We start from the raw sequence: 16,928 nt of genomic DNA, 5'->3' as shown, positions 1-16,928 counted from the left end.
TGTAAAATAACAATTTTGGCTACTAATCCTAAATAATCCCAAGCTTTGGATACTAACTCCGGGAAATATTTATTCTCTCATATTTCTAGGTAAAAAAGATGTTCTCGATTCAGATTACCACAATCATAACAATCTGCTCTTTTAATTAAAAGAGTGTGTTCTTTCCCCACTTATAGTATTAGTGGCTTCAAATGCATAAAGAACCTTTTCGTAAACCCCTCCATGGGGGTTTAGACATCAGGACAAAGGTAACATTTTAAGAATGTTCTTAATGTTGCAATCAATTGGGGATTATTTTTTAAGCCAATTTCTTGAGAATTCTGGCTAAGGTCTTTTCATCATTGGAGGTTGTTTTTTATTGTCCTCTGAATTAGGAGTGTAACCCTAGCTTGTTAGATGCTACAAGCTTCTCTGGGAAGGTGGATTTACACCTGTGGTCTCTGAGCTAAAATAAGCAGAAAGCCCTTTGGTTCAGGTCCGCTGCTGGTGGCTACCTCATCCAACCCATGGTTGCCCCATTCAAAATGACCATTGGCCAATTTATGCAGATTCATGTTCATGCCGTGGCTATTCATTGTACTGGAACAACCAGCCTGCTTTTAAGTGATCCTGATTTGGTGCTATCACACTTGTAAAATCCAGCTCTAAATTCTATCCTTCCCTGCCAATCAATCAAGGAGATCTGGACTTTGGTTCTTTGTAAATTATCCATAGTACTCTTTATTTACTTTACACTCATGCCCAAAAGGATTTGAAGGAACCTGCTTTAGATATGGCTCTGCTGTACTGTGACCCGGGGCATGTTATAACAATAATAAAACATCTCACCTTTCACAGTGTTTCACTTTTACAAAGCACTTCCATGTACCTTCTCTTGTGAAAGTGATTACCCTCAGGATACCAATTGACTTATACGCTTCTGATAAAGCTTGCAGATGGAAAACACCTTGGAAAATAAGGACACTGGACAAATGCAAGGGTCACCCTGTTAATCAATGGGCTGGTAAGACTAGAGTTTCATTGTGTTGGTCCAACACAATGGTGTTTGATTTCAACTCTGGCTTGCAAAGATGTTCCAATCCTGGATATTTGTCAAGAATGGGAGGTCAGAAACACCAAGACCAGGAGGTCAGGGTGGATATGCCGGCAAGGATCCATACAGGGAACTTCTTGGAAAGAAATGAATTGAGGAACTTGTCCTGAATATGAGTAGCTGGAAAAGGACCTTGAATTTTCCCAACAGATGATTGCAGGAATATCTAAACTCTGGAGTAGGAATGATAGACTACAGCTTAAATTGTAAGACACCAGTCTCCAGAACCATAGCATTTCAGAGTTGGAAGTCCCCTTACTGGTCTTCCAGGCCTGATCCAAGTCGCTAACCCCTGTAGGGTTTCATATGGTCTCTGCTTAAGCAGCTAATCTCCTACCAGAGGGGCCCATCTCATCTTTGGGGCATAATAATCATGTGAAAGGTATTCTTCCTCTTGAGTCCAGGGCTTCTGCCTTATAACAAGACCCATTCATTGTAGTTCTGTTCAGTAATGGACAAGTGGAATGTCCAGGGAGGCACTTCACTCCCCAGTCATTGAACTTGAATCTACCTCCATGTAATTTACTCCAGTTAGAGGATTTCTCTTCTTGTGCCTTGGGATACACTTCCTCAGTGGTCACAGCAGCCCTAAATGGTTTCCGAGAAAACACACGAAGCCCCTGAGTGTTGGCACATCTTCCTACTCACAACTTCTCCTTGTCTTCTGTATCTCCTGTATCTCTTCCTTTTCCTCTGATATCTGCACCCAGCCCTTGTACAATTCTTCTGGAAACTAAGCATGGACTCATACACAGAAGGCAGAGGGTTCTAGTGGACAGAGCAGAGGAACTTGCTTCAAGCCCTGGCAAATTTCTCTAAAGCTTCATAGTATTATTACTTACCCAATGGTGATGGGAGAGTATAATGATAGAATATAAGTGAATGTTCATTATAAAATACAAAGTATTATAAAGCTACTGCAGACTTTACCACTAAATTCTAAAAGACCTCAAGCATCATGTGGTCCCAGCTCCTTGTTTTACACTAGAAGACGTTAAACAGAGAAGAAACTGACCTATCCAAGGACCACAGGAACAGTTAGAGGCAGGGCTAAAACGGAACCCGTATTTTGCCACTCACAGTCTCTTGCTCCCTCTACTGCCTGTGTGTTAAACAATGAGGGAAATGAGTACAATCACCCTTGCACAGACCCTTAATAGTACCCACACATATTAGGTGCTCGATCACTCGCGGCTGAAGAAATAGTCCAGGAAACAAAAGAATGAATAAATGACTAGTACTTGTTTCTGATGACATTTTATGGTTTCCTCCAAATGTACCTCTGTTTTTAATCATTTTTTAATTAGGTCTCTAGTAAAGAGCTTGGTTTTCAAAATGTACATGGGAAGATTAAATGAGACAATGCATTAAAGTGCTGAAAAGCTGTGTCTGGCAGTCAATAAATGTTAACTAATTATCATTCTTTGTTTTCTAGCCATGATCTTAGCAATAAGGTCATGCTAACGCGATAAGGACTCACCAATCTGAAAATCACTTTGCAATCTACTAACAAAAGGAATTCTGGAATTGCAAAAGTATCACTAGTATTTGTCAGTTCCTATCCTGTGATTTTTTTTTTTTCAAACATCTTTATTGAAGTATAATTGCCTTACAATAGTGTGTTAGCATCTGCTTTATAACAAAGTGAATCTGTTATACATATACAATATGTTCCCATTTCTCTTCCCTCTTGCATCTCCCTCCCTCCCACCCTCCCCATCCCACCCCTCTAGGTGGTCACAAAGCACCGAGCTGATCTCCCTGTGCTATGCGGCTGCTTCCCACTAGCTATCTATTTTACATTTGGTAGTGTATATATGTCCATGACACTCTCTTACCCTGTCACATCTCACCCCACCCCCTCCCCATATCCTCAAGTCCATTCTCTAGTAGGTCTGTGTCTTTATTCCCGTCTTGCCACTAGGTTCTTCATGGCCTTTTTTTTTTTTTCCCTTAGATTCCATATATATGTGTTAGCATACTGTATTTGTTTTTCTCTTTCTGACTTACTTCACTCTGTATGACAGACTCTAACTCCATCCACCTCATTACAAATACCTCCATTTCATTTCTTTTTATGGCTGAGTAATATTCCATTGTATATATGTGCCACATCTTCTTTATCCATTCATCTGTCGATGGACATTTAGGTTGCTTCCATGTCCTGGCTATTGTAAATAGAGCTGCAATGAACATTTTGGTACATGACTCTTTTTGACCTATGGTTTTCTCAGGGTATATGCCCAGTAGTGGGATTGCTGGGTCGTATGGTAGTACTATTTGTAGTTTTTTAAGGAACCTCCATACTGTTCTCCATAGTGGCTGTATCAATTTACATTCCCACCAACAGTGCAAGAGTGTTCCCTTTCCTCCACACCCTCTCCAGCATTTATTGTTTCTAGATTTTTTGATGATGGCCATTCTGACCGGTGTGAGATGATATCTCATTGTAGTTTTGATTTGCATTTCTCTAATGATTAATGATGTTGAGCATTCTTTCATGTGTCTGTAGGCCATCTGTATATCTTCTTTGGAGAAATGTCTATTTAGATCTTCTGCCCATTTTTGGATTGGGTTGTTCGTTTTTTTGTTATTGAGCTGCATGAGCTGCTTGTAAATCTTGGAGATTAATCCTTTGTCAGTTGCTTCATTTGCAAATATTTTCTCCCATTCTGAGGGTTGTCTTTTGGTCTTGTTTATGGTTTCCTTTGCTGTGCAAAAGCTTTTCAGTTTCATTAGGTCCCATTTGTTTATTTGTGTTCTTATTTCCATTTCTCTGGGAGCTGGGTCAAAAAGAATCTTGCTGTGATGTATGTCATAGAGTGTTCTGCCTATGTTTTCCTCTAAGAGTTTGATAGTGTCTGCCCTTACACTTAGGTCTTTAATCCATTTTGAGTTTATTTTTGTGCATGGTGTCAGGGAGTGTTCTAATTTCATACTTTTACATGTTCCTGTCCAATTTTCCCAGCACCACTTATTGAAGAGGCTGTCTTTTCTCCACTGTATATGCTTGCCTCCTTTATCAAAGATAAGTTGACCATATGTGTGTGGGTTTATCTCTGGGCTTTCTATCCTGTTCCATTGATCTATATTTCTGTTTTTGTGCCAATACCAAACTGTCTTGATTACTGAAGCTTTGTAATATAGTCTGAAGTCAGGGAGCCTGATTCCCCCAGCTCCATTTTTCGTTCTCAAGATTGCTTTGGCTATTCGGGGTCTTTTGTGTTTCCATACAAATTGTGAAATTTTTTGTTCTAGTTCTGTGAAAAATGCCAGTGGTAGTTTGATAGGGATTGCATTGAATCTGTAGATTGCTTTGCGTAGTAGAGACATTTTCACAATGTTGATTCTTCCAATCCAGGAACATGGTATATCTCTCCATCTATTTGTATCATCTTTAATTTCTTTCATCAGTGTCTTATAATTTTCTGCATACAGGTCTTTTGTCTCCTTAGGTAGGTTTATTCCTAGATATTTTATTCTTTTTGTTGCAATGGTAAATGGGAGTGTTTTCTTAATTTCACTTTCAGATTTTTCGTCATTAGTGTATAGAAATGCAAGAGATTTCTGTGCATTAATTTTGTATCCTGCTACTTTACCAAATTCATTGATTAGCTCTAGGAGTTTTCTGGTAGCATCTTTAGGATTCTCTATGTATAGTATCATGTCATCTGCAAATAGTGACAGCTTTACTTCTTCTTTTCCGATTTGGATTCCTTTTATTTCTTTGTCTTCCCTGATTGCTGTGGCTAGGACTTCCAGAACTATGTTGAATAATAGTGGTGAGAGTGGGCAACCTTGTCTTGTTCCTGATCTTAGTGGAAATGGTTTCAGTTTTTCACCATTGAGGACAATGTTGGCTGTGGGTTTGTCATATATGGCCTTTATTATGTTGAGGAAAGTTCCCTCTATGCCTACTTTCTGCAGGGCTTTTATCATAAATGGGTGTTGAATTTTGTCAAAAGCTTTCTCTGCATCTATTGAGATGATCATATGGTTTTTCTCCTTCAATTTGTTAATATGGTGTATCACATTGATTGATTTCGTATATTGAAGAATCCTTGCATTCCTGGGATAAACCCCACTTGATCATGGTGTATGATCCTTTTAATGTGCTGTTGGATTCTGTTTGCTAGTATTTTGTTGAGGATTTTTGCATCTATGTTCATCAGTGATATTGGCCTGTAGTTTTCTTTCTTTGTGACATCTTTGTCTGGTTTTGGTATCAGGGTGATGGTGGCCTCGTAGAATGAGTTTGGGAGTGTTCCTCCCTCTGCAATATTTTGGAAGAGTTTGAGAAGGATAGGTGTTAGCTCTTCTCTAAATGTTTGATAGAATTCGCCTGTGAAGCCATCTGGTCCTGGGCTTTTGTTTGTTGGAAGGTTTTTAATCACAGTTTCAATTTCAGTGCTTGTGATTGGTCTGTTCATATTTTCTATTTCTTCCTGGTTCAGTCTCGGCAGTTTGTGCATTTCTAAGAATCTGTCCATTTCTTCCAGGTTGTCCATTTTATTGGCATAGAGTTGCTTGTAGTAATCTCTCATGATCTTTTGTATTTCTGCAGTGTCAGTGGTTACTTCTCCTTTTTCATTTCTAATTCTATTGATCTGAGTCTTCTCCCTTTTTCTCTTGATGAGTCTGGCTAATGGTTTATCAATTTTGTTTATCTTCTCAAAGAACCAGCTTTTAGTTTCATTGATTTTTGCTATTGTTTCCTTCATTTCTTTTTCATTTATTTCTGACCTGATCTTTATAATTTCTTTCCTTCTGCTGGCTTTGGGGTTTTTTTGTTCTTCTTTCTCTAATTGCTTTAGGTGCAAGGTTAGGTTGTTTATTCGAGATGTTGCCTGTTTCTTGAGGTAGGCTTGTATTGCTATAGACTTCCCTCTTAGCACTGCTTTTGCTGTGTCCCATAGGTTTTGGGTCGTCGTGTCTCCATTGTCATTTGTTTCTAGGTATTTTTTGATTTCCCCTTTGATTTCTTCAGTAATCACTTCGTTATTAAGTAATGTATTGTGTAGCCTCCATGTGTTTGTATTTTTTACAGATCTTTTCCTGTAATTGATATCTAGTCTCATAGCGTTGTGGTCGGAAAAGATACTTGATACGATTTCAATTTTCTTAAATTTACCAAGGCTTGATTTGTGACCCAAGATATGATCTATCCTGGAGAATGTTCCATGAGCACTTGAGAAAAATGTGTATTCTGTTGTTTTTGGGTGGAATGTCCTATAAATATCAATTAAGTCCATATTGTTTAATGTATCATTTAAAGCTTGTGTTTCCTTATTTATTTTCATTTTGGATGATCTGTCCATTGGTGAAAGTGGGGTGTTAAAGTCCCCTACTATTATTGTGTTGCTGTCAATTTCCCCTTTCATGGCTGTTAGTATTTGCCTTATGTATTGAGGTGCTCCTATGTTGGGTGCATAAATATTTACAATTGTTATACCTTCCTCTTGGATCGATCCCTTGATCATTATATAGTGTCCTTCTTTGTCTCTTGTAATAGTCTTTATTTTAAAGTCTATTTTGTCTGATATGAGAATTGCTACTCCAGCTTTCTTTTGATTTCCATTTGCATGGAATATCTTTTTCCATCCCCTCACTTTCTGTCTGTATGTGTCTCTAGGTCTGAAGTGGGTCTCTTGTAGACAGCATATATATGGGTCTTGTTTTTGTATCCATTCAGCCAGCCTGTGTCTTTTGGTGGGAGCATTTAATCCATTTACATTCAAGGTAATTATCGATATGTATGTTCCTATTCCCATTTTCTTAAATGTATTGGGTTTGTTATTGTAGGTGTTTTCCTTCTCTTGTGTTTCTTGCCTAGAGAATTTCCTTTAGCATTTGTTGTAAAGCTGGTTTGGTGGTGCTGAACTCTCTCAGCTTTTGCTTGTCTGTAAAGGTTTTAATTTCTCCATCGAATTTGAATGAGATCCTTGCTGGGTAGAGTAATCTTGGTTGTAGGTTTTTCTCCTTCATGACTTTAAGTATATCCTGCCACTCCCTTCTGGCTTGCAGAGTTTCTGCTGAGAGATCAGATGTTAACCTTATGGGGATTCCCTTGTGTGTTATTTGTTTTTTTTCCCTTGCTGCCTTTAATATGTTTTCCTTATATTTAATTTTTGACAGTTTGATTAATATGTGTCTTGGCGTGTTCCTCCTTGGGTTTATCCTGTATGGGACTCTCTGTGCTTCCAGGACTTGATTAACTATTTCCTTTCCCATATTAGGGAAGTTTTCAACTATAATCTCTTCAAAAATTTTCTCAGTCCCTTTCTTTTTCTCTTCTTCTTCTGGTACCCCTATAATTCGAATGTTGGCACATTTAATGTTGTCCCAGAGGTCCCTGAGACTGTCCTCAGTTCTTTTCATTCTTTTTTCTTTATCCTGCTCTGTAGTAGTTATTTCCACCATTTTATCTTCCAGGTCACTTATCCTTTCTTCTGCCTCAGTTATTCTACTATTGATCCCATCTAGAGTATTTTTAATTTCATTTATTGTGTTTTTCATCATTGCTTGGTTCCTCTTTAGTTCTTCTACATCCTTGTTAAATGTTTCTTGCATTTTGTCTATTCTGTTTCCAAGATTTTGGATCATCCTTACTATCATTATTCTGAATTCTTTTTCAGGTAGACTACCTATTTCCTCTTCATTTGTTAAGTCCAGTGTGTTTTGAGCCTGCTCCTTCATCTGCTGTGTGTTTTTCTGTCATCTCATTTTGCCTATCTTACTGTGTTTGGGGTCTCCTTTTCACAGGCTGCAGGTTCGTAGTTCCCGTTGTTTTTGGTATCTCTCCCCAGCGGCTAAGGTTGGTTCAGTGGGTTGTGTAGGCTTCCTGGTGGAGGGAACTAGTGCCTGAGTTCTGGTGGATGAGGCTAGATCTTGTCTTTCTGGTGGGCACGTCCACGTCTGGTGGTGTATTTTGTGGTGTCTGTGGCCTTATTATGATTTTAGGCAGCCTCTCTGCCAATGGATGGGGTTGTGTTCCTGTCTAGCTAGTTGTTTGGCATAGGATGTCCAGCACTGTAGCTTGCTGGTCGTCGAGTGAAGCTGGGTCTTGATGTTGAGATGGAGATCTCTGGGAGATTTTTGCCGTTTGGTATTACGTGGAGCTGGGAGGTCTCTTGTGGACCAGTGTTCTGAAGTTGGCTCTCCCACCTCAGAGGCACGGCCCTGATGCCTGGCTGGAGCACCAAGAGCCTTTCGTCCACACGGCTCAGAGTAAAAGGGAGAAAAAATAGAAAGAAAGAAAGAAAGAGGCTATAATATAGTGAAGTAAAATAAAGCTATTGTAAAGCAAAGCTATACAGACAAAATCTCACCCAGAAGCATATACATATACACTCACAAAAAAAAGGAAAAGGGGAAAAATTAATATCTCCTGCTCCCAACGTCCACCTCCTGAATTTGGGCTGATTCGTTGTCTATTCAGGTATTCAGTAGATGCAGGTACATCACGTTGTTTGTGGAGTTTTAATCCGCTGCTTCTGAGGCTGCTGGGAGAGATTTCCCCTTCTCTTCCCTGTTCGCACAGCTCCTGGGGTTCAGCTTTGGATTTGGACCCGCCTCTGCGTGTAGGTCGCCTGAGGGCGTCTGTTCCCCGCCCAGACAGGACGGGGTTAAAGGAGCAGCTGCTTCGGGGGCTCTGGCTCACCCAGGCCGCGGGGAGGGAGCGGTACGGAGGAGGCGGGGCGAGCCTGCGGCGGCCGAGGCCGGCGTGACGTTGCACCAGCTCGAGGCGCGCAGTGCGTTCTCCCGGGGATGTTGTCCCCGGATCCCGGGACCCTGGCAGTGGCGGGCTGCACAGGCTCCCGGGAGGGGAGGTGTGGAGAGTGACCTGTGCTCACACACAGGCTTTTTGGAGGCGGCAGCAGCAGCCCCAGCGTCTCACGCCCGACTCTGGGGTCCGCGCTGATCGCCGTGGCTTGCGCCCTTCTCTGGAGTTCGTTTAGGCGGCGCTCTGAATCCCCTCTCCTTGCCCGCCGCGAAACAAAGAGGCAAGAAAAAGTCTCTTGCCTCTTCGGCAGCTGCAGACTTTTTCCCCGGACTCCCTCCCGGCTAGCTGTGGTGCGCTAACCCCTTCAGGCTGTGTTCACGCTGCCAGCCCCAGTCCTCTCCCTGCGATCCGACCGAAGCCCGAGCCTCAGCTCCCAGCCCCGCCCGCCCCGGCGGCTAAGCAGACAAGCCTCTCGGGCTGGTGAGTGCTGCTCGGCGCCGAGCCTCTGTGCGGGAACCTCTCCGCTTTGCCCTCCGCACCTCTGTGGCTGCGCTCTCCTCCGAGGCTCTGAAGCTTCCCCCCTCCGCCCCCCGCAGTCTCCGCCCGCGAAGGGGCTCCTAGTGCGTGGAAACCTTTCCTCCTTCACGGCTCCCTCACACTGGTGCAGGTGCCGTCCCTATTCTTTTGTCTCTGTTATTTCTTTTTTCTTTTGCCCTACCCAAGTACGGGGGGAGTTTCTTGCCTTTTTGGAGGTCGGACGTTTTCTGCCAGCGTTCAGTGGGTGTTCTGTAGGAGCAGTTCCACGTGTAGAAGTATTTCTACTGTATCTGTGGGAAGGAATGTGATCTCCGCGTCTTACTCTTCCGCCATCTTCCTATCCTGTGATTTTAACTAGGCCATCCATGCCCATCCTTTGCGGTTAGCACCCAAAAAGATACAAAGCTTGCGTTAGCTCCCAAAAAGATACAAAGTTCTGAATTCTCTCACTTCCTCCTCGGGCTCCTGTTTATTCAGCCCCTGACCTTTGGGCTCTGTCTCCCACTCCAGTAAGCCCTTGTCTATTGGACCTGACAATTTATTTGGCTTTGTGCTGTTTGAACCTTAGCACTCTTGCTCTATCTCAATCTCACTCAAGGTTTTGGAATTTCCCTCTGGTTCTCTCCACTCCCCTGCCTGCGCCCTGGTAGCTCTCCTCCTTCTAAACAAGGCCCATCCGCTTGACCCAAGTTGGTGTGTTTTCCTCTCAACATTGTAGCATTTGTTATAAATATTGATCTTTTTTATGATACTGGGAGCTGGGAGTTAGAATTTAGGCTCTTAGTATTTCTATGTTTCAGGAAAGGGGGAAAATGGAACGTTGCCAAGAGGTTTTTTTTTTTTTCTTTATTTTTGTGTTAACTGAACTGGCTTTTTCTACCTCTTTTCATCTGTTCGCCTCTGGTCTCCCAGTTTGACGATGCTCAGATTCAACCTGCCCTGGAAGAGTGACACCTGAGTGCTTCATGGGTTTTTTTTCCCTTCTAGGGCTTCATTCACATATCTACAAATTGCCATAGTGATCTGAATCAGTTGCCAAAATGCTTGAAGCTTCCTTCTGAATCTCTGAACCCATCTGAGAATTTGACAAAAGACTAAAGACTAAACTTGGGCCAATGCCAGTACAAAGAAAGAGCTTGGATAAACTCATCAGTTAGGATTATACCGGAAGTTCTGATGTGGACAGAAATATTGATTCTCTTTTTAATCTCTGTCTCTTGTGATGAATTACCATTTAATATCTTCTCCTTTGTCAATAATACATCTATCCCAGATATATCCCACTGGCAATGTAAATTCCTTCGGAGCCTGGGCTTGATTCCGTTTATAATCACAGCTCTGTCCTCAACAGCTAAAGTACTTGGCAAATAGCAGGCCGCCAGTTGGTGTTTGTTGAATACTGAATGAATGAACAAATGAATGAGAAGCAGGATAGTGTTGTGGTTGGACAACAGCCTTTGACATCAAAGAGATCCCAGCTCGATTTTTAATTACGCCACTTCCCATCTTTGAGACTTCTCTGGATTTCAATTTCTTCATCAATAAAATGGGGGTGATAATAGCACCTACCTCATAGGTTTTGGGAGAATTAAAATAGTGCATGTAAAATTCTTAGCACAGTAGCTGGCATATTTTAGAACTTAATAAATGTTCACTATGATGTCTGTTCTTTTCAGTGAAACTCCTCAATATTGAAGCTTATTAGAGATAATTGAACTAACTTAACGTGACTAGTAGTGATGACTGTACTAAAGACGAGTTAGTTTAATTCATCTGTCAGCAAGATTTTACTTAAAGAGCCAAGTTGACAAAACATGTATTGGTCACGCTCACTGTGTTTAAAGCACTATCCTAGGCTTTCAGGAGTGGGCAGGATGCAAAGATAGATACAGCACAGTCTCTTCCCTCTAAGAGTATAAAATCTAGAAGACTTACTGTGTGTGGTACTGTACTAAGTATACAGATATAGGAGGTATTGTTACCTTCCTCATCATCTGAGTTACTCTGTGTGCTTTGCTGAAAATTATTCTGCGACGCTCAGCTTCTCCTTTGAATACTTTCAATAACAAGAAACCTACTGCCTCATGAATCAGCTTATCCTGTTTGGGAACAGTCATTACGTTTAGAAAGATCTTCCTTAAAATTAGCACAAATCTACCTCCCTACAATTTTTACACATGGATCTAACTTCTGCCTTTTGGAAACACCCAGAAAAAAATCCATGTTTTTCCCCTTATATCAGAAGTCAACAAAATAAAGCCTACAGGCCTAATCCAGCTCACCATTTATTTTTGTAAATAAAGTTTTATTAGAACACAGTCAAGCCTATTCATTCACATATCGTCTGTGACTGCTTTTGCACAAGAGAGTAGTTGCAACAGAGAACATGTGGCCCACAAAGCCAAAAATATTTACTGTTTGGGCCTTAAAGAAAAACTTGTCCAACCTCTGCTCTATATGACAGAACTTCAAACACTTAAGACAACTAACATGTCTCCTCTTAAAGTGGAAAGCCCAGAACTGAGCCTAGAACTCTAAATAGAGACAGAATGAAGTGGCACTATCACCTCCTTTATTCTGGACATCATACTTCTAATTATGTGGCCAGAGATCAAGTCAGTCTTTGATTGACACACAATACTGGAGTCTATCAGGGACTAAACCTCTGAGATTTCTCCCCCAGAAGCTTCTGTTAAGTTACGCCTCCACACCCTGCACTGGTGAAGCCTAGTGTCAGACACTATCTACAAAACTTTCATCTTTCCAGTCTGTCCCAAGCAATCAGAAAACAATTCAGCATATATTCAAGGGCTGCAGCAGTCAAGGTCAGAAAGGAAAAAGATGACATACTTAGCTAGGATGTTTAAGAAAATGTAATCTTATAATTTACATACCTGTGGGCAGAGTTGAGACAAGTAACAAGGGAATTTGTCACCACCCTCTCTGCCTAGAGGGGAATGGGGAGGGAGAGATTTTGGCAGGACCCAGTGAGAGCTGGGGCCGCCCACCTGGAGCTGTGGCAGTGGAGACACAACCACTGCTGGAAGCAGGCCAGGATGAAGGCAAGGGGGTTGGGAAACAGATACCCTGATGTGTTCTGCTCCCATCCTCTGCCTGCCTCCCATGGGTGGGACCCAACCAGAGCTGGAGGACAAGAGCATCACAGGAGCCAGCCCGCAGGGCACAGAAGAGGGCTGAGAGTAGGCGTGGGAGTCGGGGTAGAGAGTGACAAGGGCTAAATGGTGTGCCAGGCATTTTTTTTAATTCTGAATGAATAAACAGATGAATGAATGAAGTGAGTCCAAGACCTGGCACTCAGTCAATGTTTGTTGAACTGCAGGAGTGAAAGGACCACAATCTCCTTTACTTCTTCTTGCTCCAGAGCCCTGACTACTGCTGCTCGCCATTCCAGGCTTTCCACCCCCAACGCGGCCCTCCTCCTGTGCTCCACTCCTGCACCCTCCCCTAGCCTCTGCTGACCCCTCAGCGCTTCCCGCTGAAGAGTAAAAAGTGTCAATTTAATTTGGGAGGCAACAGAGCAGAGCAGGGGTTGTTTTAACCAGAGTTAGAACATTATCAAAGAGAGGGCTTTAAGTCCTGAAATGATTCCCAGAATTTAAAATACATTCTAGAATGTTCAGAATTTTAAAATGAAAAATTCAGCATCACTGTATCCTATGGAGAAAAATTGGTGGCTTCTGAGAAAGCTGCCCCAGACAGTTGCGTTATGAACTCTGGGTTCACCAGACACCTCATTAACTGATGTCTTGGGTCTGGCCATTTTACGCTCACATGGGCTCATCACATCATAGGTTTTTGTTGCAAAGATATCTGGGCTCTGCATTCATTAGGCCAGTAGCGGTTGATGCTGAGGAATTGGGGGTGTATGAGAGAGATTCGTGTTGGCCTGAAGCCGCTGGTAGCAATCCGCAGCTGCCTGCCTTCCACTTCCTTCTCCATGGGTGTCAGCATGGAGAACACTCAGCCCTGGATTCCTTGAACAATAATCCCCAAGATTCTGGATTTTGAAGACATAGAAATTATTTAAAAGTATTATTTGGTCTGCTACTCTGGTTAGATTGCTTGTTTTTGCATGGAATGTGCAAGAGAAAACTGAGCACTAAATTAGGAATTGTTGTCTTTATATCAAAGCAAATTTTAAAAAGTAACTGCACACATATAGGAGCCTATTTTGTATTCAAGTCCTGAAATCATTTTTGTTCTAACTCAGATCCATACTATTAGCAATTGTCACCTCATGCCTCAGAGACCCAGGCAAGTTAGTCCTCAGAGTTTAAAATGTCTTAGACAAAACCTAGAGCCAGATACATTGGAAGGAACAAGATGGGAACCATGATTCCAGATGGGCATAGCCCAGCTGATATAAGCCCACACGCAACAGCCCAGGGAACAACCCTGTCACTACCAAAAATTATTCACATCTCGAAAAGCGGGCTTCTGCCAATGCTCATATGAACCCATGAGATAGAATCAAACTCGAGCTTTGAGCTGGAGCGGCCAAATTCCCAGTTCAGCCATGGCTATGACAGGATATGTCAATAAATTTCATTCAAGGTCTCCAGGGCCAAATTTCACAAAGTCAAATCCCAATTAGGATAACTGGCAACATTTTAGGAAGATCTGTAGATAAGATAATAGTACTATATCAACGTTAATTTTCTGATTTTAGTCATTACATGATGGTTATATAAGAGAATGCCCTTGCTCTTAGGAAAACACGACAGAAATATTAGAGGGCAAAGAGACAGCATGACTTATTCTCAAATGATTTAATAAAAATAAACATTTGTGTATACAGAAAAGAAAGAGAATGATAGGGACATCCCTGGCGGTCCAGTGATTAAGATTCTGGGCTTCCACTGCAGGGGGTGCAGCTTTGATCCCTGGTCGGGAATGAAGATCACACATGCTGCATGGTGTGGCCAAAAAATTTTTTAAAAAAAAGAAGAAAGAGTATGGTAAACCAAATGTAAAGTATTAATAATTAGGGTATCTGGGTAAAGGGAATATAACATTTTTTTTAGTATTTTTGCAACTTTTCTATAAGTTTGAAATTACTTCATAATAAGGTTGATAGAAAACTAATTCAAAAAAAAAAAAACTAGAGCTGTCTTATGCCATCACTGAAGTGCAGTGATTTCAGTCATGCTCTTGCTGCAAAGTGAGTAAGAAATGGCATCTTCTGTTTCATCATCTTTGAGCTAAAATGAGTCATTTCCTCTTTCAGCTAAAGAACTCTTCTATTCATGGAGGCGAACACTAAGGATGCTTTCCACATGAACCTTGAGGTAAGGGGAGCTTGACACGTGCCCCTCTGTCACATCGCCCAACTGTCCTACTGTGCGCTTCATCCAGGCTCAGGAAAGGACTCTTCTCTCTTGGCTCACAGAGAGAATAGTTCCCAACCAGTCAACATCCACATTGCTGCATTCTGCTGTTCTCAAAGACCTTTTCGATCTCCCCAGCCCATCCTGCCCAGAAAACCCTTCTCTGTTTCTCTCAACGAAAATACCACACCTATTAAGAGCTGATATCTCCTCATGGTGCATTTATAGGAGATTTTAATTTTCTCTTCATAGTTGTCTGTACTTGAGAAAATTTCAACAATGACTGTGTTATTCTTTTAAAATCAGAAAAAGAAATATTGTGTTTGCTTTTATTTTCCCAAGCAGCTCTGCATAAATTCTTGCCATGGCTTTCTGTGTCCCCTTCAGCCCCTACTATTGTCACAGCTGCCTGTCCCCTTCCTCCCAGCCCACTGACAGTCCTCATGGAAAGACTCAGACATGCTGGGCTCTGCATCTTCCCTATCTACCATCGGCAGGGAAAATCACTTCCTGGTCCCATGACCCACTGAACCCCAGGCACAATCTACTGACTTGGATCTCACAAGTTGTTGTTTGCCTCTCCTCACCTACAATATCCTATTGCCATTTTGGAGTCAGAGTTGGGTAGAAGTACTTAACTCACATATTCCCCCTTCATGCCACCTCAAATACCATACCCCAACTCCATCTCCCTAGGATACCGGGCCCAGCTGATAAATAGGTCATAAAGTATTATGAGTCCATTTGACAGATGGAGAAATCAAGCCTCAAGGCTACCCTCTGTATGTACTACAGAAAAATGGGATCTTGACCCTCTGAGACCAACTTGGCACGTGTCACCCTGAGGATGCACTCTCTCTTTCAGAGCATGTTAAGTTAAGGACTCATGAAGATATGAAACTGACTAGGTCATGGGTAGATGAGAATTATCCAAGGATTTCCTGAGGTCACCCCAGGGTACTTGTCCTCCAATACTGAAAAGTGATGGTCCTTTGAGGACCATCTGATACGTCAGTGTCAAGAACCAAGCCTGGGCTTTCCCTCGGGGCCAGAGTTTCTCACCTTTAGCACTGTTGACATTCTAGGACAGATAATTCTTTGTCGTGGAGGCTGTCTTGTGCATTGTAGCATGCTTAACAGCACCCCTGGTCTCCACCCACTAACTGCCACTATTCCACCCCCCACCCCACTTGTGACAACCAACCATGTCTTCAGATGTCGCCTAGGGTTCCAGAGAGGAGAAAGTCCTACCCTCAGTAGTGACAATAAAATCATGTTTCCAGACATTGCCAGGCATCCCCTGGGTTGGGGGAGACAAAATCCCCCACAAGAAAAACCCCTGCTCTAAGTTACCTCAGCCCAGCAAAGACTTGTATTTTTCACGTGAGTAGACTGAAATTTATAGTGTTCAGAGTAAACATTAGCAAGGACTTGCAGAAGGGATGCCATAAGTTGTCAAAGTGCTTCCTCACAGCAAGACCCTTTGGCTTAAAGCCCAGGAGTATTTGGTAACACTGCAACCGGTGAATCAACCCAGCCAAACCACCAGCTTCTCGGATTTTCTCTCTTCCTAGGCTTCTGCCCCTTGATGGCAAATGCCTCATGAGGTTTGGTTGAGTGAAAGGCAAACGGGAGAGGACAGAGTAACACTAAATGCTTGAGCAATCCTTCCCTTCATGAGGTCTGGAAAAGCACAGCATGATCTAAACTGCATTGCAAAGCACCAGGGGGGGTTGGCTACTCTTTTTTATTTATATGTATACTTATTTACAAACCACATCCGCCCCTCATTATCCTCAACCCTTTACCCAACCTAGTGTTTGGTGTGAAAATGTTGGCTTCTGATACCAGTAGGTATCTGTGAAAACACAGGCAAGAACTTGAGAGCAGTCCCACGGTTGTCCAAGAGAAACAGAAACGCTGCTCAGTTTCAGGGTGAAAGGAACATCCAGAAAGCAATGTTCATAAAAGAATTCAGAGGAAACAAAATGATCCCTATAAAGGAGGATTAGAATTAAGAGTAGAATCACACTTCCTGTCTGATACCCCACCGGAAGTGCCACAGTCCATTTTGTGGCCTTCAGTCTGGTTTCTGGTCTCTTCGAACTGTTAACCCTTCAATCCTGTCCAGTGGTAATGACCCCTCCCTAACAACCTCTCCCTGGCACCTCCTCCCCAGGGTGGAACAGAATGCCACTCTGAATGGCATGCCAGGTTCTTTTGCAGG

General features: G+C 42.3%; 1 protein-coding gene across 2 annotated transcripts in view; it reads left to right on the top strand.

Annotated features, from left to right (window-relative positions):
• PRLR (prolactin receptor) overlaps positions 1-16,928 on the top strand; it is a 183,838-nt gene that overhangs the window by 118,596 nt on the left and 48,314 nt on the right. For both annotated transcript variants that reach the window (XM_057541846.1, XM_007192218.2), the window contains exon 2: positions 14,602-14,662. The gene's annotated coding sequence lies outside the window, so the exon portion shown is untranslated. The remainder of the gene's footprint in view (positions 1-14,601; positions 14,663-16,928) is intronic.

The sequence above is a fragment of the Balaenoptera acutorostrata genome, chromosome 2, assembly GCF_949987535.1.
Source record: "Balaenoptera acutorostrata chromosome 2, mBalAcu1.1, whole genome shotgun sequence".
Taxonomy (NCBI): domain Eukaryota; kingdom Metazoa; phylum Chordata; class Mammalia; order Artiodactyla; family Balaenopteridae; genus Balaenoptera; species Balaenoptera acutorostrata.
The sequence above is the reverse complement of the archived record's forward strand: the minus strand, read 5'-3'. Positions and strand labels throughout refer to the sequence as shown.